Source organism: Chinchilla lanigera, unplaced genomic scaffold (assembly GCF_000276665.1).
Source record: "Chinchilla lanigera isolate Chin_1 unplaced genomic scaffold, ChiLan1.0 scaffold00015, whole genome shotgun sequence".
NCBI lineage: Eukaryota > Metazoa > Chordata > Mammalia > Rodentia > Chinchillidae > Chinchilla > Chinchilla lanigera.
This window is the reverse complement of record NW_004955416.1, coordinates 11564528-11589899: the sequence shown is the minus strand read 5'-3', so window position 1 is coordinate 11589899 and position 25372 is coordinate 11564528. Positions and strand designations below refer to the sequence as shown.

The 25372-nt window shown below is 49.3% G+C and overlaps 1 protein-coding gene across 3 annotated transcripts in view; it reads right to left on the bottom strand.

Annotated features, from left to right (window-relative positions):
* The window catches only part of Cemip (cell migration inducing protein, hyaluronan binding), a 137879-nt gene that overhangs the window by 110026 nt on the left and 2481 nt on the right, over positions 1 to 25372 (bottom strand). For 2 of the 3 annotated variants that reach the window (XM_013512631.1, XM_013512633.1), the window contains one exon: positions 24937 to 25135. The exons of the other annotated variant lie outside the window; for it this stretch is intronic. The gene's annotated coding sequence lies outside the window, so the exon portion shown is untranslated. The remainder of the gene's footprint in view (positions 1 to 24936; positions 25136 to 25372) is intronic. 3 annotated transcript variants of the gene reach the window in all.

The following is a 25372-nucleotide window of genomic DNA, read 5'->3' as shown; positions in this document are numbered from 1 at the left end:
GGCCTAGATAAATAGCAGCTTATCTATTATTTCACTATCATTTTAAATCATCATTTTTAAAAAAAACAAAATAAATTTAAAAGGAGCCAATGAAAAACTGCTGACATAAAAAATAATAATCCCATCAGAGGCCAGAAAAAAGAATACAGAAAGGACTTAATTTACAGCTTCAGCAACTTTGAAGAGCACATGCCCTGGTGAAACAAAGGTGGCGGGGAAGACAGACATGGCAGCCACTAAGGTCAGAGGCAGGGGACACTGGAGGTGATCAGGACATCGAGATTGCAGTGGCAGAATGTAAACTGTAGTGCGAGGAGAAAGATGACCCAATGACAGAGAGAGAAGATAGCTTGGAGGAGGCGCTGAGCTCCCCCGGGAACCAGGCAACTTCCCAGCCCTCTGCCTGTGCCTCAGGAGGCCACTCCAGCTTCAAGGCCCAAAGTCTCCCTCACCTGCAGGCCCCACTGAGGAGCCTTGGGACAGTGACATCTTCTAAGTCACTCTGATGATCTGCCTGCAGGTTTGGAGAGCAGAAGAGAGACCAGGGAGGACTCTGAGATAGGCTGACATTGAGCTGGGTCCTGAGGATGAGGAGGAGATGGTCAGGCACAGTGACTCCTGAGCATCCTCCAGCACAGAGGGATAAGGGGCCAACGTGCCACTGGGCTGCAGACCAGGCTGAGGTGGGGCAGGGGTCAGGCCCCGGCTGCTCTGAGGGTCATGCTGGAGGGGCTGGGCTTTCCCTGCCTTCGTGGGAGGGCGGCTCAGTCTTGACCAATAAGCTTCTGCCTTAGCCAGGCCTGAAGCCAGGTGCTAGAGAGACGCAAGAATGAAAAACAATCGAACTCACTCTAGGGAAAGGTATTTGGTAACTGGTATTGATTTCAGTTAATATTTGTGTAACATCAGAATAGTTTTGAAAAGCATAATTGAAAACGCTGAGGGGCTGGGGATTTAGCTCAGCGGCAAAAGCGCCTGCCTGGCAAGCGCAAGGTCGTGAGTTCAGTTCCTGGTACCGGAGAAAAACCAAAAAAAAAAAAAGAAAACGCTGAGACCACTGGCCTGACTCAGACGTAGATGCTCCGTCTGCTGTGTGACCCTGAGGAAATGATCTCACTTTATCTCACTTTCCTGATGCTCCACTTCCTACTCTTGGCACAGTATGACTGCTTCCACCCTGGGTGATGACAGTGATAGTGGGGATGGCAGTGGGGGTGCAGATGGTGATGGTGGGGGTGGGGATGCCGTGGGGATGGGGATGGTGGTGGTGATGACGGTGATGGTGGTGATGATTGTGGAAGAGATGGTGACAATGGCAGCTGACACTTACTGAACACTCACTCTATGCAAGCTATTGCTCCAAGCACGTGTCCACTGGTTTAATCCTCACTACGCCTTCTGAAGGAGATGCTTTTATTGTTTCCATGTTTTAACCCTATGAACACAGAAGTGATCAGTTTCCAGTCACAGAGGGGTTGCATCACTCACTCAAGGCTAAGTGTGGATAGTTAACATTAGTTTTTTTTCTTCATAGTCTCCCTTCATTTCCAAGAAACAAATGCATTAGTAAAATTAAAACTAAGCCCTCACTGTACAAGGAGAAATGCAGTGGTGGTAGGAAACACAAGGTGTTTGTTGAAGCCTGTCTTTTCCTTTTCAGCCCGACTCTGATGTAGGGATCCCATGCTCAGCACAGCCCTTCAAAGAAGCCACCCTGGGGACCTGAGCCAGCTCCCTCCCTGACAGAGCCCGTTAAGCCCTAGATAACATGCTCACCCCGGGGCTAGTGCTCAGTGTTTAACAGCACCGTCACTCCAGGCTTTGCCCAACCTAATAAATTAGACCTAATGAGTTGCTTTCCTGCTGCATTAGAAAACACATGACTACATGTGTTTTATAAACATGCTAAACCATAAATCTGGCTCATCTGATCAGTGAGCCAATTCTGCCCCTAGAAAAATATGAGAATTCTTCCAATACATCTTGCAAATCCGTCATAACAGCAATGACAGAAGCAGCTCCCGCTTTGTGGCTTGAGCGCCGATCTTCACAGCAGCCTAGGAGCAGATATTATGACATCTATGACACAAGTGAGAAACTCCAAGGCTCAGCAGGGACAAGGAACACATTTGAGGCCACTCAGCTAATAAACAACAGAGCTAGGATTTGAATTCTAGTCTCCACTGTGAAATTGGGTCCTTTTATACCAGCGTGTAATCCAAAGAGGAGGGTAAGAGCAGTCCACAGAAAACCCTCCAAGCCTCTAACTGAAACTACCTTCAGAGGACAGGGGAGAAGAGAACAAGGTGTCCTGTGGTGTCAGCCACTCAGGTAACCCTGACCCTGAGAACAGACGTGCTTATGAGGGGCTTGCCAAGGGACCCAACTCAGGACAGTGAGGGCTCTGCATAAGAAGCAGGCTGATTATGAGCCCCCAGCACAAGGTAAATTCTCTAGCACTCAAATCAGCTGCTCAAATTCTATCAGAGAGATTAAGGCATTTGTGCACCATGCTGGATTCAGAAAAGGTGATCTAAGGTGTCACTGCCAGTTCAGCAACATTATCTCCGGCATGACTTAACCTGCCACATCCTCACACACTTGACCATGTCCAGAGACCATAGGCCAATATACTGACCCAGCCCTGCAGGACTGCACTCTGTGATTCATTCATTAGTCACAGTGAGGCTCTGCTCCTATATCTTTCCTAGAATCTACCTTTCCAATAGGCCCTCCCTTTCTTTTTCTTTGTTCTTTTTGAGACAGGGTCTCCCCATGTAGTGCAGGCTGGTCTGGAACTTGCCAAGTAGTCCAGGCTGGCCTCAAACTCACAGCAATCTTCCTATCTCAGCCTCCTGAGTGCTGGGATTACAGGTATGTGCCACCACACCTTGTCCTCCTCTCTACCTCCCTGTCTTAGTATATGTTCTGCTACTATGACAGAATGCCACGGGTTGGGTACTTTATAATCAGCAGAGGCTTAGTTGGCTCCCAGCTCTAGAGGCTGGAAGTCCAAAAGCATGGTGCCAGCATCTTCTGAGGGCCTTTTGTTGTGTTGTCCCATGGGAGAAGTGAGCAATACAGAGAGAGAAAATATGGCAGACTCACCCTTTCATTAAAGGCCCAGACTAGTGACAACTAACCCACTCCTGGACAATGGCATTAGTTCATCCATGCTCTCATCACTTCTTAAAGCCCTTCTGCTCAACACTCTTACCATGGAAGTTAAATATCAACACAGACTTTGAGGAGAACATGCATAGTGCTTGTCCATCTGACGTTTTGCCCCTTCCTTAGATTTGCCCTAGGAAAGTACAGTCCATACTTTAACTCTGTCACCAAAACTCACAGTGCTTGTGTGTTAGTCAGCTTCGCATCACTGTGACAAAATACCTGAGACAACAACTTGAAAGGTTCATGATTTCAGAGGTTTTAGTCCCTGGTTGGTTGGTTCCATTCCTTTGGGCCTGTAGCAAGGCAGAGCCTGATGGCAGGAAACACATGGAGGAGAACAGCTGCTCACCTTATGGTGGTCAGAAAGCAGCCAGACAGAGGTGAGAGCTGGGGTTCCAGTGCATCCCTAATGATGTAACCTTCTCCTGCCAGGCCACACCTCCTAATGTGTCCACCACTTCCCAGTAGTGCGAAGGCTGGGACCAAGACTTCGACACAGAGACCTCGGAGGATGCTCCAGATCCAAACTATAGCAATGTTTCTGATGCTCATTCAGTACTGAACAAACAGTAGACTTCCATGTGCAATTCCTTGTGTGGCTGCAGGCATAAACTGAGGCACATCTATTTTAAACAAGCACTGCAGATGGTTACTATAGCACCCACACACTCAGAAAGCACTAGGCACTCCTTTAATGTCATTTCCACAGAGCCATTGTCAAAGCCTCTAGCACATTCCCAAAACTATTCTTAAAGGTGACAGATTTTTATCCTTCTTAGGATTTAGTTCCTGGAAATAGCTGGACATCCCTTGAAAACAAGAAGACAGATGATTGAACAGTATAAAACTATGAAAAAGTGTAACGTAACTAAAGATTGGGCATCAATTTTCTTCTGGGCTTATAATCTAGTTTAGAAAGCAGTTCCAAAGGGCTTTTCAAACTCTCCCAAGCAGCTGCTCAGTGGGTCAGTTGTACTAAATTTGACCACTACCCTTTCCTCTATCCCGAGCTAGGTACATGAGTAAGGTGGAATTCTGCAGGTATTTAGTGAATACACGATCACATCAGCAAATCCTTCCTTGTGTCCTCCTTCCTTGGAAGATCCTCCTCTGGCATTGCCCCACACTCAAGCACTAACATGGCTTCCTTCCAGATGAGTTTTGCAGAATCAGGGTCAGAGACTCCTGTAGACTTAGCCTTGGGCTCTGAAGTGACTGTACGAGCCCCCTCCCATAGCGAGGGAGGTACTGCACACACGCAAGGGCCCATGCTTGCTTTAGTGACCTCTGGGAAGAGCACAGGTCATGCCCAGGTGCTGTCTGGTGGGTTCTCACCATATGATAATTAGTGGTGGAAGAACAGAGGCGCCACATGGTGCCAATTGGAATAGAGATGCCAGCCTCGTGCCTGCCAGCAGATGCACCGTCCAGACCTCATCTTTGCCAGCACCCACAATCAGTTGTTCTCTAGAAGCGCCCAGTGAGGAATATTCCATTAACCAGCATTTGCATTTTTCCTCAGTGTTAGATATTTATAGCAATAGGCTTAATCTAATAATGCATTAGAGGCTCAAAATCAGTATGGTGTTAAAAAATGAGAAAACACATGCATGAAGAATCAAACAATGGCCCTTTATGGACAAAATCCAATACATCAAGACACTCTCAGGAGACATACAAAACAGAGATAAAGCTTTTCCTATAAAGCCCCACGTGGAGGGGCTGGGGATTTAGCTCAGGGGCAAAAGCGCCTGCCTGGCAAGCTCAAGGTCGTGAGTTCGGTTCCCGGTACTGGAGAAAAACCAAAAAAAAAAAAAAAAGCCCCACGTTGGGCATTTAGATTTAGCATATTGAGCTCATGTTGACAGTTTAGGGTTTATTCAAGTTAAAATTTTGTTTGCATACCATTTGTAAATTTGTTTTTAGATTTACAGTTGTAGAAGAACAAGAAGCTGCAGGAACTTGTACCTAGTTTTATGTTTGCACATGTTTAAATAATATCATAGCAGAGGTCATGTAAGCCAACCCCGGGTATCCCTGGGAATGTCTTCCCTTAAAGAGAGACAGTATCCTTCCCCAGTAAGAGCAACAGTGCCCCTGCGCTCACTAACCACAGCATAACCACGTGAGCCACGCCTGGAGCTGGCTAGCAACTGTGCTCTGCAAACCCCAAACTCAGAGCTGGGCTGGGGCTGGGGCTGTGGCATGGCAAGGCCCTGGCTCAGGAGGCGATGTAAACCTGAAAAGAAGGTCTGCTTGTTTGCATGTCTGCTTTGTAAATATTGTCCTGAGCTGGGCAGGAAGGGGCAGGTTTCAAAAACACCTATAATCATCTTCTCCTGTGTATTCCTTTGGTTTGGACCTGACTCCCAGACTGCAAGCAGCCTTCCACAGCCTCAGCAGGCCACGAGGCAGACCGGTTTTCTCCAAGGCTGATGCATCTCTGATTTTATCAGGGTTCACAGTTTGTTCCTTGAACTGTTTAGGCATAAATCTGCCTTGCCTGCTTTCATGTGGTTGTGGGAGCCAGGCGTGGAAGGATAGGTGTTGCTGCAGGGATTGGGCCGTGTGCTAGTTGAGCAATCCCAGGGCAGCCATGACAGCTCTCCACGCAGCCAGAGGGCCTGGCCCAGCCTCAGTTTCTCTGGAAACTCAGACCCAGCTACAATCACATGTCCTTTTTACTTGTCCCCTGGTTTAAATGCTTTGGCAAGAACTCTGCTCATGTTATTATCAGCTAGAAGAAAGACTTGGTTTTATCGTAAGATGAGAACCTTCTCTCTGACATCACAGTCCTTCCCGGAGGTTTTGGAATTTTCACCTGACGCAAAGAATCCTAGCCACCCATTGGGAAAGACGCATGTGCTTCAAGCAAGTCCAGTCATGCATGGGAGTCAGCCCCTGGACGTCAGGAGGGATTAGTGCCAGGCCAGCATCCTTAACCTCGTGTCGGAGCTGGAAGGAGCCGAGACACAACTTAGCTGGGGAAACTGAGGCTCAGGAGTGCCATCTGCCTCAGGCCACACAACCAGTCAATGTTGAAGTTTAGGAATCCGGTCCCTTTTAATGCAAAACTTTGCATCAAGCTGCAAGGGCGCCTTCAAAACCAGGAGACATTCTCATGCACTTCCTGGCTTTGAAGCAAGATCATTTATAAATCGGGTACCTAAAAGGCTCTGCTGTCTACAGATGTGGAGATCAGAGTTTTCTAGCACTGATAAGAGATCTGGAATCTGGCTGATTCCACATGGGCTCACTGAGGCCCAAAGATGGTCACTCGCCCACAACAGAAAATGAGCCAGAGGCAAAGCTGAGACAGACCTGAGCTCAGGCAGCAAGTCTCCTACCCATGGAGTAGCCCTGTGCCTTAAGACAGTTGCCTGATCTCTGAACAATCTGGACAGTGCAGACCTCACCTCCTGGAGCTGTTGAGAGTCTAAGAATGAGCACGAATGCTCGGCCCAGTGTCTGAGCAACGGTCCCTCCACCTCTACAGCCTCACCTTGGAATCTACTCACCTGTCCATTGCGAAATTTTGCTTCTTATAAGATCCTTATTTGATTTAAAAAAAAAAAACAAAAAAACCTTTATGGCTTGCAATTTCCTAGTCTAGTGCCTGAAACTTTAGATCAAAATGGAACCACATCTGTCAGGAAAACAGCAATCCTGCCAGGTCCCCCTGCAACTTGTGACATCCTCTGTACCTGTCTGCAGTGGCACTCATACTGGACAAGAGTGCAGCCCCTCTGTCTTCCACAGAGACAGGTAGACAGACTCCGCCGCCCTGTGACCCCAAGGGAGTTTCTGTACTGCTTGAGGGGCACCTACAGTATGAAGTCTGTACATCTTTGGGGACCACCCCACCACTGCCCTGGGCAAGAGGGAAAGGCAGTATCGTCTGCCTCCTGCATGAGGAAATGCACAAGGGGCAGTGGGGGCAAGAGTAGAGGAGTCACCCTCTCTCTCAGGACTCAGGAACACCAAGAAGGAGCAATGGCATGCAGGAGCTGTCCTGACAAGGAGGTGTGCACAGTGCAGTTGCAAAGTGCTTCATTCCCTTGCTGGAGCCGACCCAGGGCTGCAGCCTGCATGTCACTGCTCTGCTCCAGGTACCTCTGCCCTAGGCAGCAGCGGCAGCCCCTCCCTCCTCTGGCATCTCCAGGCCAGCCGGGTCATGCACTTGATGTTTTCCCTCCTCTGCTTAATCACAGAGCTCCAGGATTTCCAGCTGAGAGCTGTGCCAGTCACAGCACTTCAGATGCATCTGCTCTCTTAGCCCTCACGGTAACCAAAGAATCATGACTATGGTTGACCTCTATTTTACAGTAGGGGGAATTGAGGCTCCATGAGGTTAAGGAGTTGTCAACAACCACAAAGCCAGAATGGATCAAACCAAGATATGGATCTAATTCCATAGATTCCAGATTCCAGAGCTCACAGGCTCAGCCTTCTTGTGCTGCTCCTTCCCACCCAAATACCTGTTCTGGGCTTTCTGGCTGCTCCACTCCTGTCACCAGTGGAAGAAAAGGACTGAAGAGAGGCAAACGCTGGCCAGGCAGTGCTATCACGCCTCAGCATCCGCAGAGAAGCCGAGACTCAGGAAACAACCAGGAAGCACCAGGTTCTGTTGGGACTTCGTCATGCTCCCCCTGGCTCCCTCCCCAAAGCAAGACCGGGTGGGATTCAGAGCCACATTCCATCATGGAGATGATACAACTCCACACCCATGAGATTCTCTTCAAGATAAAGTCAGCTGGGTGGGGTAGTTTGAGACTCTATAACCCTAATCTGCGATGCAGGGAGGAGCTTTTCTTATCATTTCTGTGCTTAGGACTTAATGGCAAGACATTCAAATCCAAAGTTACCCTAAAGAAAGAAAGCTTTATGGATAATGGTGAGTGGGGGTCCACTTTGAGAAAGCAAACAGAGGAGAAACAGAGGCAGGACCGGCTTTTCACAGGAACCTCTGGGAGCCTGAGAAACAGGTGCCTCAGTGGTCCCAAGTGTGCACTACCTGGCAAGCTCCAGGAGGATTCCAAGGGGCACAGAGGTGCTCCCTTCCCTGGGGAGGTGCTGGCTGAGGAGCAGAGAGGGAGGGGCATGGCCCCTGCTCTTGTGCCACTGCTGTGGCTGGAGTGCTTGGATCCCCCAAAGGTCATGTGTGCTGTCCTACCTCCTCTGAGTTAATGAAGCCACAGGTGAAGCTCGAATGAGTGGGACAAATGCCCTTTGAAAAGGACTCCAGGGAGGGCCTTCTTTCTCTGCCACCCAATCCACAGCACCTCAAGCTGATGAGGTGGTAGCTAGGCTGGAGGAGCCCAGTTCTCCCTCACCACTGCTCTGCAAAGCAAAGGGCTGTCCCCACCACCGCGCAGAAAGGGAAACTTGGGCACAGGAATACCAAACTGCCAGACCAAGTACACACAGCAAACTTGTGCTAGAATCAGGAACCCAGATCCTCTGACCCCAAAGCCATTGCTATCTTGACCACAGCAAGCTGGGCATGAGAACATGTAAAGGATCTTCCAAGACACTCACCTAAGCAGCAGATTTATTTCTGTCATTTAAAGATGCAGAGAGAATCAGAAGGAACTGACCCAGAACTGCAGGAAAGTGATGTCACCATTCTAGCCAACCCACACCCCATGGTCATTATTTTAAAAATGATGAGACCATCCATGGAAGCTGGTGCTGGAGCCATGCCCCAGTCAACATCCGGGCGCGTGGGCAGGTCCTCTGGGGGCTGCATTGCTGGCACTGGGGACCAGGGCTGGAGTCTCATCTGCCAGGGCTGCCCACGCCTGGCTGAAGACAGAGGTGTTGGGAAGGCTGGAAAGGCCAACTGGCTTCTCAGGGCTTTGGCCCTGCCCTGCAGCCTTGACAGCTTAAGTCAGGCTCTGGATATGCAGCCAAGATCCTGCATGTCCCATTCCCACCCCAAGCCCCTGTCCCCTTGGGTACCCTCATGCTCACCCCATGCCTGGCCATGGCACTCAGAGGTAGATGGTCAACACGTCCAAGATTAGCTGACAACTCAGATGCAAGTACCAGGCTATGCTGTCAGAATTAGGACTCAGACAAATGAGCCACGCAATGTGACATGTCAGGATGTCCAAGTGCAATAACACTACGGCATAATTCTGTCCAAGGCGGGTGTGGTGCCTTGATCACAAGCTGGCCCATTCCTCACATCCTTTCCTCCTCTCCCCAGATCATTATCCTCTGTAAAAGGCAGAATCTAAATCTCCTTCTGTTGCATAGGAAGTGGACTTGTTTCAGCCAAGCTCATGCAGCCCGGAGTGGAGAGATCCAGCTTCAAGAGGCCCTGTGGGCTGTCCCTTTCTCTGACAGCAGGGTATCAGTCACCTTGGGAACAAACCCAGGCCAGTCTGTTGGCTGAGAGAGACACATGAGCCATGCACATTCATCCCACAGACAGATTGCCACCAAGCCCAAACATGTTGGTGAGGCCATCCAAGTGTGCAGCTGTCCTGCCAATGAAATGTAGATCCAACAGCTGGCTAAGATCCACCAAGGTGTCTGGATCAGTAAAACCAGCAGGCTGATCCACAGACCAATAACCCACAGTGGTTATTTAAGCCACTGGCTTGGATTGTTTTGTTACACAGCAGTAGTTTACTGATGTGTCAGAGAAGGAGGGTTAGAGAGCTCTCCCCAGAAAAGGGGATGCTTGAGCAAGGTCAGGAGGAATTCACTATAGCTTGGTGGATGATTAGGCAGAGAAAATGGCATTGGTAAGAACAAGAGGGTAAAAAGCAGCATGGAGTGACAGGCTCTGGTGTGTGTCTAAATCTGAAGCGTAAGGGCACAGCAGCTGTACCAGATGTCAGAGAAGGAAGCACTCACTACTTGCCCACAGTGGCCCACACACCAGGCTGAGCTGTTTCCCCCACTCATCCCCAACCTCTGCCCTGCAGCCTCTTTTTACAACAGGTCTTTGGAGAGGTAACAGCACAATGTTTTCCCTACACCAAGCACTGAAACATTTCTAACGTGACCGGAGACAGTAGGAACACCACCAGCCTTGGGGAGTTGCTCAGGGTGAAATCTCTTCTCTAGAGTCGATAAAGGTGGTAGAACATATGTGGGGGTCCCTGGAGAATGACTATAGCATGTATTTGTGAAATACATGGGATGAGAGAGATGAAGTGACAGGAGGGCCAAGGCTTTCTCAGTTCCCTTAATGACCTAAAAGGAGCACCCTCTTCCTAAGCAGGGCCTGGAAAGCCAGTCCGGTCTGACACCAGCACTCATTCATTCAATCACAGAGAGAGCAGGTGACAGCCCCGTGGCTCTGTAAACACACAGCACACCAGACCCATTCTCCTCTCCTCCAGGCACTGGCCAAAGAGGACAAGACCCACGTGCACCACACCCCTTGTGGGGACCCGGAGGGTGGCGAGGGCCAGCTGCCTCTTCCCCAGGCCAGAGCGACCATTCGCAAGGCTCAGAACCACAGCTTTGCTCCAGGGTCCTCCCGAGCCTGGGCCGCAGGTAGATTCAGAGGGAGACAAGCAGATGCACCTGCAGGAAACAGTGCTGCACAACCAGCTGCACAAGGACAGCCTGGACCAGCGCCAGTGCCAGAGGCAGCAGTGGCCCTGGTGTCACTGCCTAATCCCCATTTGGCTGCCCCCTCAGGGCACAGCAGGGGGCTGGCCTGAACCACTGGGTCACAGAAGCATCCAGCCAGGTCTGTGGAGATATGACCTTGGCATGGACCCAGAGGCTCAGAGTGTGGGCCACATTCCTGCCGCGCTGGCCTGACCCAGCCCATCATGCTCCCCACTGCTCACTGGGTCAAATATGCTATTCCTGGCAGCACAAGGGAACAGACAAAGGACTGTTGGAGGAAACTGCGCTTGGAAGGCAGGTCAGAAGGCCAAAGGGAAGGACCGGGGATATAGCTCAGCCACACAAGTGCATGCCCGGCAAGCACAAGTTCCTAAGTTCGATTCCAGATACCCGCCACCAAAAAAGAAAGAAAGAAGGTTGAGAGGAAATGGAGTTACAGTGACACCCTCATCATGACCAGAAAGAATTCCAGGCAGGCCAAGGAGTGTAAAAACCAAGCCACAAGAAGACTCTGGAATTGTAGAGTGAGAAAAGCAAGCAAGATGTAAATGATCTATAGATCGGACTTCATGATAATATTTCACATATTTTACCAAAAAAAAAAGAAGAAGAAAAATGGGAGAGAGAATGATAGAAACATGTGAAGTGATCAAGTGATCATGGCTATTGAAAAAGATATGAATACTTCATCCAATAATCTTGTGATGTGAACAGAAAATTCCAAAAAGAAAAAAAATAACCAGTAATCAAGCACCTAGGTGACTTTTCAACCTCACCAGGAATGAAGAGATAAAAGCTTAAATCACTAGCTGTGACTTTCTTATCTACTAAAATGACTTTGTGAACATAAATAATATTGAATATTGGTAAAATAGCACTGGTATAAACAACTAGTATTCATCTGAATAAATCTTTGCAGATCATGTAGACAGAGAATCAAGAATGTACACATACCTTCACCTGTTAACTCCATTTCTAGGAATTTTTCCTACGCAAGTCAGCTAAAATTGGGAAAGTCTTATACATAAAATGGTTATTTTAAATTTTTTTGAGTGGGCTTGTCTGTTTGTTGTTAGTTTGCAGTACTAGGGATCAAATATAGCGGCCCTGTACCACTGAGCTACACTCTCAGCTCTTTCTATTTTTCACTTTGTGACAGGGTCTCACCAATTTGCTTAGGCTGGGCTCAGACTTTCAATCCTGCCCCAGCCTCCCCATTGGTGAGGCTATAGGGGTGCACCACCATGTCCAGCTCATTTTTAATTTTTAATACTAAAAATCTAGGATGGAATTTGATGTCCTTTTATAGCAATAAAATGATAATTTTGAAAACTGAGGCAAAAACTTATAAATGCTTATGCCCAAGGTAAAGTTATATCAATACTATAACAACGTACAATAAAATACTTGGAAAATATTCGCCAAAATTCATATTATGGCTACCTTGGGAGGTAGAGTTATGATATTTTTTTTCTTTTTGTATTTTCCAATTGGAAATGAAATATAGTTATATTACCTACAAAACAACAAAGCATGTTCTAAGCATGTATATATGCAACATGTATGTTCTCTGTTTAAAAAAAGTAAGACAATACCTCCCTTGAGCACTCCATCTTCTCCAAAAGCTGTAGAACCAGGGTAGTATTGGCCTGTGGCTAGGCAGCAAGCCCACACACACGGAAGCGCAGACGAATGGGTGTTCTCTCATGCGGTGGCCCACATGCGGGAGGCCCTCTGGCCTGGCCTAGCTGGCCTCACCTGCAGATTCTGAAGGCTGTGCGTGCTGCATTATAAGAACCCGCCATTGCACAGGTTCCTTTCTACTCCCTTAGGGCACCAGGTTGTCTCATCTCTGTAGCCCACAGTACCCCTCTCTTATCATCAACAAACCATACGCCATCAGGTTCAAATCAAGCATCTATCTCCCCAAGAATCCAGTTCTCCCACATGTCCGCCCCGCCCCATGCCGTCTCTAGGCATAGCAGATGCTCCCCTCCTCCTGTTATCTGACCACACCCCCACCCACAGCCACCCCACCCAGATTGTAAGGTAGGAACCATAATTGCTGGGTTTCATAGCCCCTCTGTCTGGAGCGGAGTAGGTGATTAATAAGCACTTGCAGAAGAATCAGCCTAAGCAAATGTAGTGTCTCGTGGTTTTATTGATCTCCTGACAGAGTGTCTCGGAGCTTTCAAGCCCCAGTAGCTTTTTTGGTAAACAGGTCAGACTGACACACGCCTGGGTGGCTTATCACACACGTAAGTGGGACACGGAGCTCACGCCAGAGCCTGTGAGAGGAACAACCATCCAGAACACCCACAGCCTGTGTACTCGTTTCCTGGCACATCTGAGGTTTCAAGTTCTTGAGAGCAGTGCTGCAGGGTGAAAGATGGGCCCACGAGGAGGTGCCTTAGAGGCCCACGTCCCTCACTGCCCTGTCCACCACGAGCACCCTCCGGGCACCGTGATCAGCAAAGAGGAGCTAAGTCACTTTGCAGACTAAAACCTCGTTAAGGTCTATGTAAACACCTTCTAAAAAGTCTGTTGTGGACCAAGCCACCTCTTCGTGGAAATATTTTCTGGTACAAATGTGTATCATGCCAATACGGCAAAATAGATCAGAAGTAATTTTGTAACTGATCCTCCACTATAGGTAATAACTAAACAAACCCACTGTATTTTCAATAACTGATTCTTTAAAAACAGTGAATAAGTCTGTGAGACAGGTGCGCGGTCTCTAGCTGGTCACCCTGCATCCTGCGGCAGGTGTCCCACCCACTCCCCTGCTTGGCTCCAGTCTGTCTCTCGGCTCTGTGCAGTCTCCTGACCTCTCTACCCTCACACCCACCCTGTCCCTGCTGAGCGCAGCACCGCAGCCTCCTTTGTCCCTTGCTTGTCCACTGCTGACTGTCCCCTATGGACCCCCGCCTCACCCACACGAGTCTGCTGAGAGCCACCAAGGAACCCTTTCATATCCACGGATCGGAGGACATCACTCTCCCGCTCCCAGCCACTGGACAGCTTCCTGGGCTTTGAGATGAGGTGAGATGCTGCTGACCTCTCCTCCACCCCTCCCCTGCCCTCCTCCTGCTGCCTGGCTCCTCACCTTGCTTTCCCACCTCCACACTCCACCTTGGGGCCCCTCCACACCTGGCTTCCCAGAGCATCCTCACACCCTCTTCGAGGCTTTTCAACTGCACTCACCAACCGCTTAGCCCTGTGTGAATGCCGCTCCCAGAGCCTCCCCGCCTGCCCCAGCCCTGGCACAGCCCCGACTAATTCCTCTCCTTGGTCCTTTACCTTTGTGTCACTGGTCACAGTTCTCAACCTACACATGTATGCTGCTGTCTCTTCCTGTCTGTCCTCAGACCTGACGGGGTCACTGGTCACCTGTGACTGCCACACTTCGAAAGCACAGCAGGTGTGGGAGGAGATGGGAAGGGGTAGGAAATGCGCAGCAGTTTTAAAGACTTGCTGTGAGTTCAATCAACATTTCTCAGTTTGATTATGTGTTGAAGTAACAGTATTTTGGATGCATTACTTTAAAATAAGGTATACTATTAACGTTAATGCTCTATGCCGCTTTTTTATCTTGTATTAATAGGGCAGCTGGAAATCCTAGCATTCCATCTGTGGTTCCTGCCGTGTATGTTTGACGGTGCTGTCCTGCACTTTCGCCCCTGACTGACACCGGGCTCAGCCCAGCAGCCTCCAGGACATCATGAGGTAGCTTCCTCACATGCCAAGGGAGAGAATAAATGAGGGAAGGGCTAAGGCAAGCAGAGGAAAATCTGGTTGCAAAAGCAGTTCAATGAAAGTGGCCACCGGCTGAGAATCCCCAGTCCACACACTTGGGATCTGAAGCAGTCCAGATTTGGGAGTTTCTCAGATTCTACTAGAAGTGCGTCTCTAACCTGAAAGCCCCAAATCCCAAATGCCCCATCGTTCAGAACTTCTTGAGCATCATGTTGATTCTCAGAAAAGGTGGGATTTGGGGTTTTTGGGTGAGGGATGTTTGACCTGTGTCGAAAAGTTAGAAACTCAGTCTGACTTTGTGGAAGGCAGAACAGCCCCTCACCCAGGACCGTGAGGAGCCCGCTCCAATGGTGGCCTTCCAGAGGCCACGCATGGATGCCGGCCGTGGCTACCTGTCTCTACACCAGAGAAAAGTGACAGAGCAAAGAAACAGAACCAAACAAAGGGTCTCTGTCCCCAGGCTGCTCTATTACTCAAATCCCCCAAACTAGGAACATACTTGGTGACGCTCCGACTCAAAAATAAAATGATAAAAACATTAAAGTGTCTTGACGTGAACATTCTTCTCAAGCCCACAGATTACAGCAGTGCTAATAAAGCTGTAATTAGCACCCATTAAGGATTTGGGGCAGAGAGGCCCAATTACCCTTGGTGCTTGTTTACATTCTGCCCCACTCACCAGGATTTAAGTCCGAGTTTCCCCAGTACGGGTCCCACAGTCTCACCCAGCGCTGTCGGAGACCCACATCACATCTGAGACCTCGACTGCGCGGAGGGCCGACTCTGCTTAACCTGGTTCTTCCCAACCCTGTTTGACCGAGGAATACACCCAAAGTCTAGGCAGGGCTGCCCCTGAGAAAAGCATTTCAGCAAATGCTGTCTAAGCTTAGGTTTTCAAAGCCATAATTAGCAATAAATTGTTCCACCCCCGCAGGTAACTCTCCCTGTGGGAAACCCTGCTGTGCCGGGCAGAGTCTTACAGCTGCCCTCCCAGTGGGTGAGGCAGAGCCCATGCCAGACACCTCGCAAGGGCTTATGGGTGCAGTGACCCTCAAGGACAAGCAGGTAAGAAACCCTGAGATGCCAGGCTTCCAGGGACCTGCTGGGAGGAAGTCACAGCCCTCTGCTGCCGCCCACGGAGCTCTCAGAAGCAGCGAAGCAGCGGCTCCCCACACTCGCCCTCTCCGTGTGGCACTCAGAGCCAGGCACACAGACTCAAGCAGCTCTGCTTTTCACCTGTTCTCAGCACATTTGCATCCAAAGTCAGAAATCTTCAAGTTCCTGTTCTCTGCTTCCTACCAGTGGCCCTGAGGCACAGTATTGTGTCTCAAGGTTCCAAAGTGAGAGGCTATGTTCTGGAGGCCCCCTAATGCCATCTTCTAGCTATGCAGCCTTGAGAAGTCACACAATGCCTCAGTTTTTCCATCTGTGCAAGGGAAGTGGTGCCCATCACACAGTTCTGCAGTCTCAGGCGTGGGCACACAGACGCACCATGACAGCGAGTGCCAGTGCAGTCTCAGGAGCTGGGGCAGCCCTGCCTGCGGGAGAGCCCCCTGAACATGTACATGGTGGGCTGCAGGACAAGTGAGCCAGCCCACCTCCCTCCAGAAGCCCCACTTACACACTCAGCACCAGGGGTGGGACCTTTCCAGTGCAGGAGACTCTGGAGCACACAGCAAGCCCCTCAGGTAAGGGCTCAAGGGCCAGCCACCACCCATCATTTACCAGATATGCAAAGTTCCACAACTACCTTGGAAGTGGCAGCATTGCCAGCTCCACTTAGAGTGTCTGCTCACTAGCTCAGGTGCACTGGCCAGGGACAGAGATGTGACCTATGTAGACCTAGTATGTACCGGGTTACAACTCCAAGTTCACGGTGTGTTAGTGCATGTAGTATTCAGAATATTACACAAACACTCCATCTCAGGGGATACGTAAGTACCTAAGGCACAGAGAGGTGAAGCAACTAGTCCAAAGTCACACAGGTAGACTTATCACTAGATCTGTCAGGCTGCTAAGCTCAAGCCCCATTGCACCATTCTATAACCCAAGGCTAATGGAAGTTGCAGAGCCTGCAGTGGATGGGGAAGGAACATGGAGAACAGTTTAATTTGCAGTCAACAAACCCTCAGGGAGTCCCTCCTGAAATACTGCTTGTCTGGTTTCTGCATCTTGGGGACATTAGAGATGGGAACACAATGTGCTTCTGTTCAACAGCAGACCCAGGCCTCAGTGACTTCTCTCTCTACTGGTCACTTGATGGGCTTTCTTAGCTCATCCTTACATCCAAGTACAGCTCTAGGAACCCAGGTGGCGCTCAAGGAGTGTTTACGGATAGATGTAGTTCACTGAAATCACCTGGATGCCTAGTTACAGCTCCCGGGCAGAGATAGGACCATAGAAGGCCACCATAGCACCGGCAGACCCAGCAGCACTCGGAGTGTGTCTAATATAATTAGGCTTTTCCAAGATGCATCTTTCATAGTGACTCTTCCCTCCTTTCTACATGAAAGTTCTCACCCTTCATCCTATTTCCCCTCCTCTGCTGCTGCTATAGGGCACGTTAAAAATCTGCTCAAGAACTTAAGAAGAATTACAAAAAAAATTAAAAATCACCCCAGCTTACAAAAGATCAGCGGAGATGACAGGATGAGTGCTCTTGTCTCTGCTTGTAGCCTGGACTCAGAACACAGGGACACAGCAGTCCCAGGAACAACGTGACACAGGGCTGGCGATGTCGAGCCTTAGGAAAGCCCTGCTCCAAGCCTTGAAGTGGGACAGGGCTCGTGTCGGCAGTGACTTGGGCCGCAAGATCCTCTGAGTGTGTCTGATTTCATGTTGTCCCTCTCGGCCTCTGCACTATCTTGCTCTGGTACCCTAGGTTCATCCTAGGTGATCCAGTTCTTCCATGCCTGTGGTTCTGAGCTGACCCCAACAGCCAAAGAGAGCTGGGATTCTGGGTACATTTCCTGCCAAGATGCTACTTGTGGGAGGGAGAGCACAAGGCCAACCCAGGCCACCCACCACCAAGAACATTAGCCAAGTGTCTGCCTGCCCATATTAAAGCCATTGGGTTTCAAGGCTCCGCCGCCGGGTTCCACCACTGTTACCTGCTCCACCTTTGCCGCCTCGTTCCAACCAGAGCAAACTCATAGACCTCTGGGTATCTGCTTTCTAGATTCTCTGCTTTCCATTCAGGCTCGTCCATCCTTCCTCACCGCCCGCCCCCCAACCCACCTGTGAACTGCGCTGCTCTGCAAGGCCCATCAGCAATCACTGCCTCCTCATCAAATCTCTGCAGGACTCCACCTGCTTCATTCACACCCCGCTCCCAGGGCAGAGTACCGATCTGTCTGTCTCTCTCCCCAGCTACACTGCAAGCTTTTCCATGGCAGGGAGGTATGGAGCCCTTTCTAATCAAAGATCTACAGTCTGGGCTGCAATTACTCCTCCACTGACTTTACTATGAATTGTAATATCCCTCTAAATATGCTTTTCCAAAATTCAAGAATCAAGCAACATCAGTCATTATTAAGAGCATGGACTTCTGCATTCACAGACTGGAATCCCAGTTCGAACCCCTACCCCAAAGCCAAGTGATTGCACAGGGTTTTCTCGCCCTGCAGACTGGGACAGTGGCCGGCTCCAGGCTGTCTGGAGGATATGGTGTGAGGTACAAAGCTCCTCACATAGGACTCAACTTAGTAAGTGCTCAACAAACTCTGGATGTCAGTAATGATGCTGGGGTAAGACAGGGCCAGGAGTCCATGCTCAGAAGGTGGCCAGCACTTTTCAGCTCCCTTCCATCCCTGGAGCAGAGTTCAAGAGGTCAGCATCACATTCATTCCACTAAGAAGTGTGCGGATACATGCTTGAGCCCAGGACCCACTCCCTTGTGTATTTAAGGAACATCCGAGCTCCTGCTATGTGCCAGCCCTTGGGAATCAACAGAACAGGATTTGAGTTTAGATCTTGCCCTGAAATGAAGGAGGGCTGTGGGCCATACTGGGATGTGGCTGAGAAGGAAGTCACCTCCCACCGAGGGAATCTGCAGCCCCTGCACATGTCCTGCACCAGCCACCAAAGGGTCCCACATGGGCTACACACACCATTCAGATCATCATTCCAGTCCTCTCTGTTCCTCTCCACCCCTCTGTGATGTCCTCGAGCAACCTTAACTGAGGAGCAGCTCACATTCATGCTTAGGAAGCAGATTTAATAGGGGCATCATCTTTTTTGCATGTCCAATACAGTTTCTTATTTAACATAACTCTGTATGGGGAGGTTTAAAGGAAAAATGAACTTCCCTAGATGGTCATCCTCATAAAATTCCAGAATATGTTGGTGGGTTACCATTGGTAACCATCTTACCCAATGATTTTAAAATCTAAAACAGATTTTAACAGATTTCAACACATTCTCAGCCACCTGGAAAGCCCCAGCACATACACAACCCTCAATTATGTGGTAGAAGGAATCTCTACATCTCTTCGAAGCTGTGAACTCAACAGACACTACTGAGAGAGCCTGGCACTTGTGTGTTTGCAAAGCCATCAAAGCACAGAGAGACCTTGCAGATGAAAGTCTCAAACCCCAAATCCTGCCACTGCTTTCTCTTTCACTACCAGGAGCTCAGTTGAGAAATCTGATGAGCTTGTGGCTTCTTAAGAAGTTGCAGACACAGCGACACAGCTGCTCAGTAGAACCTTCAAAATGTTCTCCCATGGAACACCGTGATTCCTTCCTCTCCAAAATGCAGGTGAGTAAGGGGGAAGGAGGAGGGCAGCTTTGGACCCTGAAGAGCATTCATACTCCAAGTCTAAATCAGCCCTCTGTCTAGTAACCATCTCTGTGTAGACCAGGCAGCATGAACACCCACAATAAGGGCTCTGGCCCCCACCATAATGAGGCCTGAAGGGGCATTTACCTGGGTAAGGTAGAGGCAAGAGAAGCATTCATCTTGGGTGCAAAATTAAAGAGGGCACCCAAAATAACCTCAGCTATCAATATAAATATTATTATAATGCAATATTTTAAAGATCAAAATCCACGCTCCAAAGATCCATGTTGTACTAGATATCAAACTCCCAAAAAGAGAGGGGTCAGTATTACTGACCTCCTTCCTGCCCCCAGCGCCTGTCTCCTTGTGTCCCTAAGAGGCTGCAGAGCCACTCAGCTGGCAGCCCCAGCTCAGCTACTTGCACAGGCAGAGGGGGAGAGAAACGAGCAAACTCACTCATGGCTTAGCAATGTTGGTGGAAAACAACATTTTGCTGAATAACGTGGAAATGGATCTGTAGCATATGGATTAAATTCCTCTGAAAATAAACACGATTTTTAAAGGGAAGGAAAGGAAAAGTACTTAGCCACTATGTTTGAGGTTTTCCTGCATCCAAACCTCTGGAAAATGAGCATAAGAGTAAATTACTCAGTGTCTGTAATATGGTTTTGAAACAGGCTTGTCATAAACCACGGGCTTATTTAAAACAATATTTTTTCATAGTTCACCAAACCTGCTTCCTTCTACACTCAGCTCCTTTCTACTGTTCTTTGTGGAAGGAGGACAGCTTTGTACACCCACACGAGTGGGGCCCAAGGGCTCAGGGGACCATTCTGGGGACAGGTGTCACCACCATGTGGCATGGACATGTGTCCTCCAAGGAAGGTAGGCAACTAGAAGCTGAGCAGAAGGGGAGGGGCCACCCTGCTCCACCTCTTCAACTTTGGGCATTAATGTTCCCATGTCCCACAGCAGATGTCACCACTGCCCTGCAGGAGGGAGGGACACAAGGCAAGGCGACAGCTACCAGCTAGACCCCCTGAAAAATAGTGCTCCGGGACTTATGAAACTAGTGTCTAAGATTACCCATGTCACAAGGCCAGGACTACGTACAAGGGGTGATCAACATACACAGTGTGTGCTTAAAGTTTAAAAAGTCCTCACTTCAGACTCACTTATCCCATCACTCTTGCCGCTTTCGCAGGCAGCTCTGGAGGCTTCTTTTGTCTTTACAAGGTGTGATATAAAATATGGTGAATGCTGCTGCCGAGCGCCATTCAGTGGAAAAGCGGCTTGTATAAACATTACAGCGTGTCCTCATCCACCTTAGTCACTGGATCTGGCACCAGGCACCTTCTGGATCTTCCCCAAAGTCAAAATGACCACAAAAGGTAAACATTTTGACTCAGTTCGGGACATCAAGGCAGCCACAACAGCACAACCAAGACACTCATGAAAGAGGACTTCCAGAAGTGCTTTGGAAAGTGGCAAGAGCGATGGGTTAAATGTGTTCAAAGCAAGAGGGAACATTCTGAGGGGGTGAATGGCAATGCGTCTTTTACTGTAGTAATTTGGAATTTTAAATTTTTTAATCACACCTCATAGTAGCAACCTAATTAATTAGGGTTAGGAGGGCTCAGAGTTCCAGGTCCTATGGTGATGTGGGCAGTGTACATGTCCCCCAAAGAGAGACCCTGCTCAGCCCAGCAGGGAGCCCCAAGCAGCCCCTCCTCTTGGAGGGAAACACTCTGTGGAATCCTCACATATCGAGGTGTCTTCCCAAGGTGGAGGTGCTCCCGGCCCCTCTGTACTGAACAAGCCTTGCTTTCCTCCTGAAATCTTCATGATTATGCTATGAGCTGGTGCCAGACCCAGGTCCCTTTCCGAACCAGACCAAGACCATCCATCAGCAAAGAGGGCTCTATTCCAAGGTAGCCCACTCAGGGTATGGATTCCCTCCTTTGGAAGAACTTTATGGGGAACACACAGAAGCCACCACTGTGACCTGCAGCTCAGTGCTTCCAGTCTGACCCATCTGCCTCAACCTCTCCTTCAGCCTCACTTTAAAAACATCCAAATGTGACAACTTTCCCTAGACAGAAAGGGTTGCAAGGTCCTGGGTAGAATGTGTTGACTCTTATAGCCTGGAAATAAACAATTTTTTTTTTCCTTACCAGCTTTTACAGAACCTGAAAAGTCATAGAAGGTTTAAGAGGGATTGACGAGGTTGGAAATAAAAAGCCTATTTCTGCAAGATGCACACAGCTCCACTTGTCTCCTCCCATGCTGAGTTTTCCAGGCCAGCACCTGCCGCAGATCCCTCCCCTCTGGCGGGCCTGTGCCCTGGCTTTGTTATGTTATCACACAGAAGATAGCTCCGTTGTGGTCTTTGAAAATTGTTAACACACAAGAAACAGCAAGATCTCAGAATATTAAAAAGACACAGCGAGAGAGATGAAAATAAAACTAAGACGGCACTATTACTAAGACTGCCAAAAGCAAAACCAAAATGCTTGGAGACAAAGGTTTTCCAGCTGCATGCTGGAAGCCTGAGCAGCCCCACGGAGCTCACTGGGTGCCTCAAGATAAAGCCCCAGCCCCTACTTCCAACCACAACTGCTTTTTCTTTGCCTTGTCAATAGGCTTTAGACAGATTTTGTTGGAACAAAGCATTTTAGGGTTAAGGTGATGTTTAAAGCCCTTAGAGCTATAGCTGCCTGGAGGATTCGCTCTTCTCCATGAAGTCTGAGGTCTGCAAGAGTAAAGGAGCTTCTGGCGCCCAGGAAGACTTAACGTTCTGACCTTTCCCAGGGCCCTGCTCTCTGTGGCAATGCCTTCTGACATCAGTCTCTATGCTCCACCTTTGCCTAAGCTCAGACTTCCTGGAAACTCCTGTTAACCTGCCCAGACCGACCCGCTCCTCCTTCTCTATGAGGCTTCCAGAATCTCACCTGGCTTCGTTATCAGCAGGAGACCCCTGACTTCACCCGTGTCCCCTTACCCTGGCTCCCATCACGCTCTTAGGCAACTTCTGACTTTGATGTTTGTCACTCCAGTAGAGATAGGGACCCTCGATTCAATGCTGCCTCCCCGGTGGCTAATTCAGAGCCTGCCACATGGACGATCAAAAACATATACTCTATTTTCAGCTCCTGTATGTGTGGTGGGTAATGGAATTCAGCCACACACCTGCAGCCCGGTTCCCGGAATACATTTGGGATGGCCAGGAATGTGACAGGGTGGGGGCTGAGGGAGATAACTCGCCTTAAATTTCATCTTCAAGTTAAAGAAATCTATGATCTGTTCAAGTCAAGAAAAGTTGTTTAAATGTAAACATGCATTCTCAGAGTCTGGGAGCAGAGTTAGATGAAATTCCCCAAGTGATCTCTTAATACCACCAAAATTGCACTCAAATGCCTCTGCCAGGCAAAGATAAATTGCCACTTGCACAATGGCCTTGCACTTAAAAGTAACTCGGTCCGGAAAGCTTTGAAAATTTATTACAACAGGGGAAAGGGAAAACTTAAAGCGGTTCAAGATATTTAGTCTGCTGATAAGACAGCTTAGGAGGGACAATAATTATCTGCAAGAATTTGAAGGGTCATTAAGAGGATGCAAGTCGGCTGGGCGCCATCAACTCGGATGTCAGAAATTAACTTAAGTGATACCAAAATGAGTTAGAGGCAGAAGCACAGAAAGTCAATAGTGATGTAGGTCCTCACTATACAAAGGAAGCATCAGTAGGGAGCTTTCAGAGATGTAGACTGAGGGGCAGCCTGCAGCAGCCAAACCAGAGCTGTCCCTTAACCAGCCAGCCCCTGGGGCTTGTGTGCATATTCAGGTCCAGGAAGCAGAGCTCTCCACCTCGCCTTCTTGTTTTACAGGTAAAGAAACCGAAGATCACAGGAGCCAGGGAACCTGCGCAAGCAATGGCAGCTGGTCCATGGAGGGAGCAGAGTCACAACCGCTGTCACCTGTAATCCAGTCTCCAAGGGACACTCCAGTGGCTCCCCCCTTTCCTGACTGGCCTGCAGCAGAAATGAAGCCTGTGTTCTGTCCTCAAAGCCACAGCACCACCTTCAGTCCCATGGGCCGGGCCCGGGTCTTGCAGCCATGGAGACTCAGGCCAGAAGCATGAATTCCCAGCACCAACAGGGCCCAGGCAGCAGGCTAAAGAGGCTGGCAGCCCTTCTGCCCCCACACGCCATCTAGAAACGGGAGACAGCAGCGGGTGCTGTCCGTGCTGGAACCACTGGGCTCTGGACACGCCTTCCCGTAACAGATAATGCCTAATGGCTAAGCTCTTTGGCAGACAGCTTCGAGAAAAGAACACCTAGGGTTTTCAAACGCAGTTGTCTGGTCCACACACTTCAAACTCCAGTTGTATCTAAACCCATGTTATAACTGCCCTTGCACAAGAGTCACAGCTAAAGCTCAGCCATTTCCCAATGCATGGAGACAGGTTGTCGGGGCTACAGAGGGGCCCTGCGTGAGTGGTCCTAAGCCAGGCTGGCCTGCTGTGCTTCCCAGACTGCCACCCCACAGTGTGGGAAAGGAAGGGTGCTTTTTGGCTCCTGGAGCTACAGAACCAGGGCTAAGCCCTAGGAAATAACAGCAGTGCTATGCTCCCTCTGGGCGGGCATTGCGCTTCCTGGCACCCAGGGATCTAAGTGGGCAGCATATGTATATTTGGTGGTATTTGTCTGCAAGCAGTCTCCCTTCCAAAGACCCCAGCCAGAACAAAGCCTGGCTCAGGGCAGATTGAGGAAAAGTGGGGCTGTGGGACCTATCCGAGAGGGAGATCCCAAGGGAGTGGGGAGTGGTTGGACAGAGAGGTGCAGACATCAGTAAGTCACCATGTCAGCCATCACGCTCCCCAAATGTGCAGAGTCCACTCATGCCAGACTTGCAAGAAAGGAGCCATAGACCCAGCTGAACAGCTGGCAAAACAGTAAAAAGCAACAAGGCAAAGAGAAGTCTCCCCCAGGACCCATGACCACGCCCATTCCCAACCTCCCACCAGTCCAACCAGAAAGCACAGAATACAGAGCTGATCCTCTGCTAGTCACTGTTCAAAGGAGACTGAAATTGCCAGCATAACGTGATTTTAAAAAAAAATAAAGCATTAAGAAGACAGCTGATGCATTACCCCGATCAGATCAAACATCTGGAAGTTTGCCACAGTGTACAAAGATACGGTGTATCCCAGGCTTTTCAAAGATATGGGATCTTGTGAATGCGGCCCACAAGCATAACTTTTTTCCCTTTCAGGAACCCAACCTACATGCTTGCATTTCTCTCTTGAGCTACAGCTGCAAACGCAAAATGCATTTAATCCATCCAGCAGTGCTGCTCTGCCAATAGTAGCACAGAAGGTACTAAAAGGGAGTCATTTCCACGGCGGGCTTCAAAGGAGGCTGAGAGTGACGGGGCTCAGCCTTTTCATCCTGCTGGCTGTTCTCAGTAAATGCCACTCCTGACATTTGATCTGTCTGTCCTGGGGACTCGATACTGCTGCAATGGACTAGATGTCACCGGACCCACGCAGAGCTCCTTTCTACTGCTCGATGCTTCCTCCCCACACTGGCCCTGCTCTCCAAGAGCAGCCTACAGTTCAATCATTTTCTTACCGGAAAGCTGTGAGCTTGGAAACTGGAACCTGCGTGGAATTCCACAGAAGAAAAGCAGGACTTCAGCTCAGCCACAGGCTCAGGTCCTCCTCCTGCTCTAGTCACGTCTCCAGCAGATGAAAAGTCCCAGAAAGACCCCTGGAATCTGGCTGTCCTTTAGCGCAACTTCCAGAGGGAAGAAGCAAAGGCTCCTTCTGATCTATTAAGGGAAAAGAGAATGAAGAGCTAAGGTTACAGCATGTGAGACTGGTAGAAATGCACACATGTGCACATACACTATGGGAGGAAACAGTTAACTAGAAGACCAGGTACCTTATAACTGCACTATCCCAGCTTCCATGGTGTTACCTACTAGATTTCTACCAGACAGAACCCGCAAATACAGACCTCTAGGAGTCTTTCACATCCAGTTAGGACCAAAAAAACTGCGATCAAG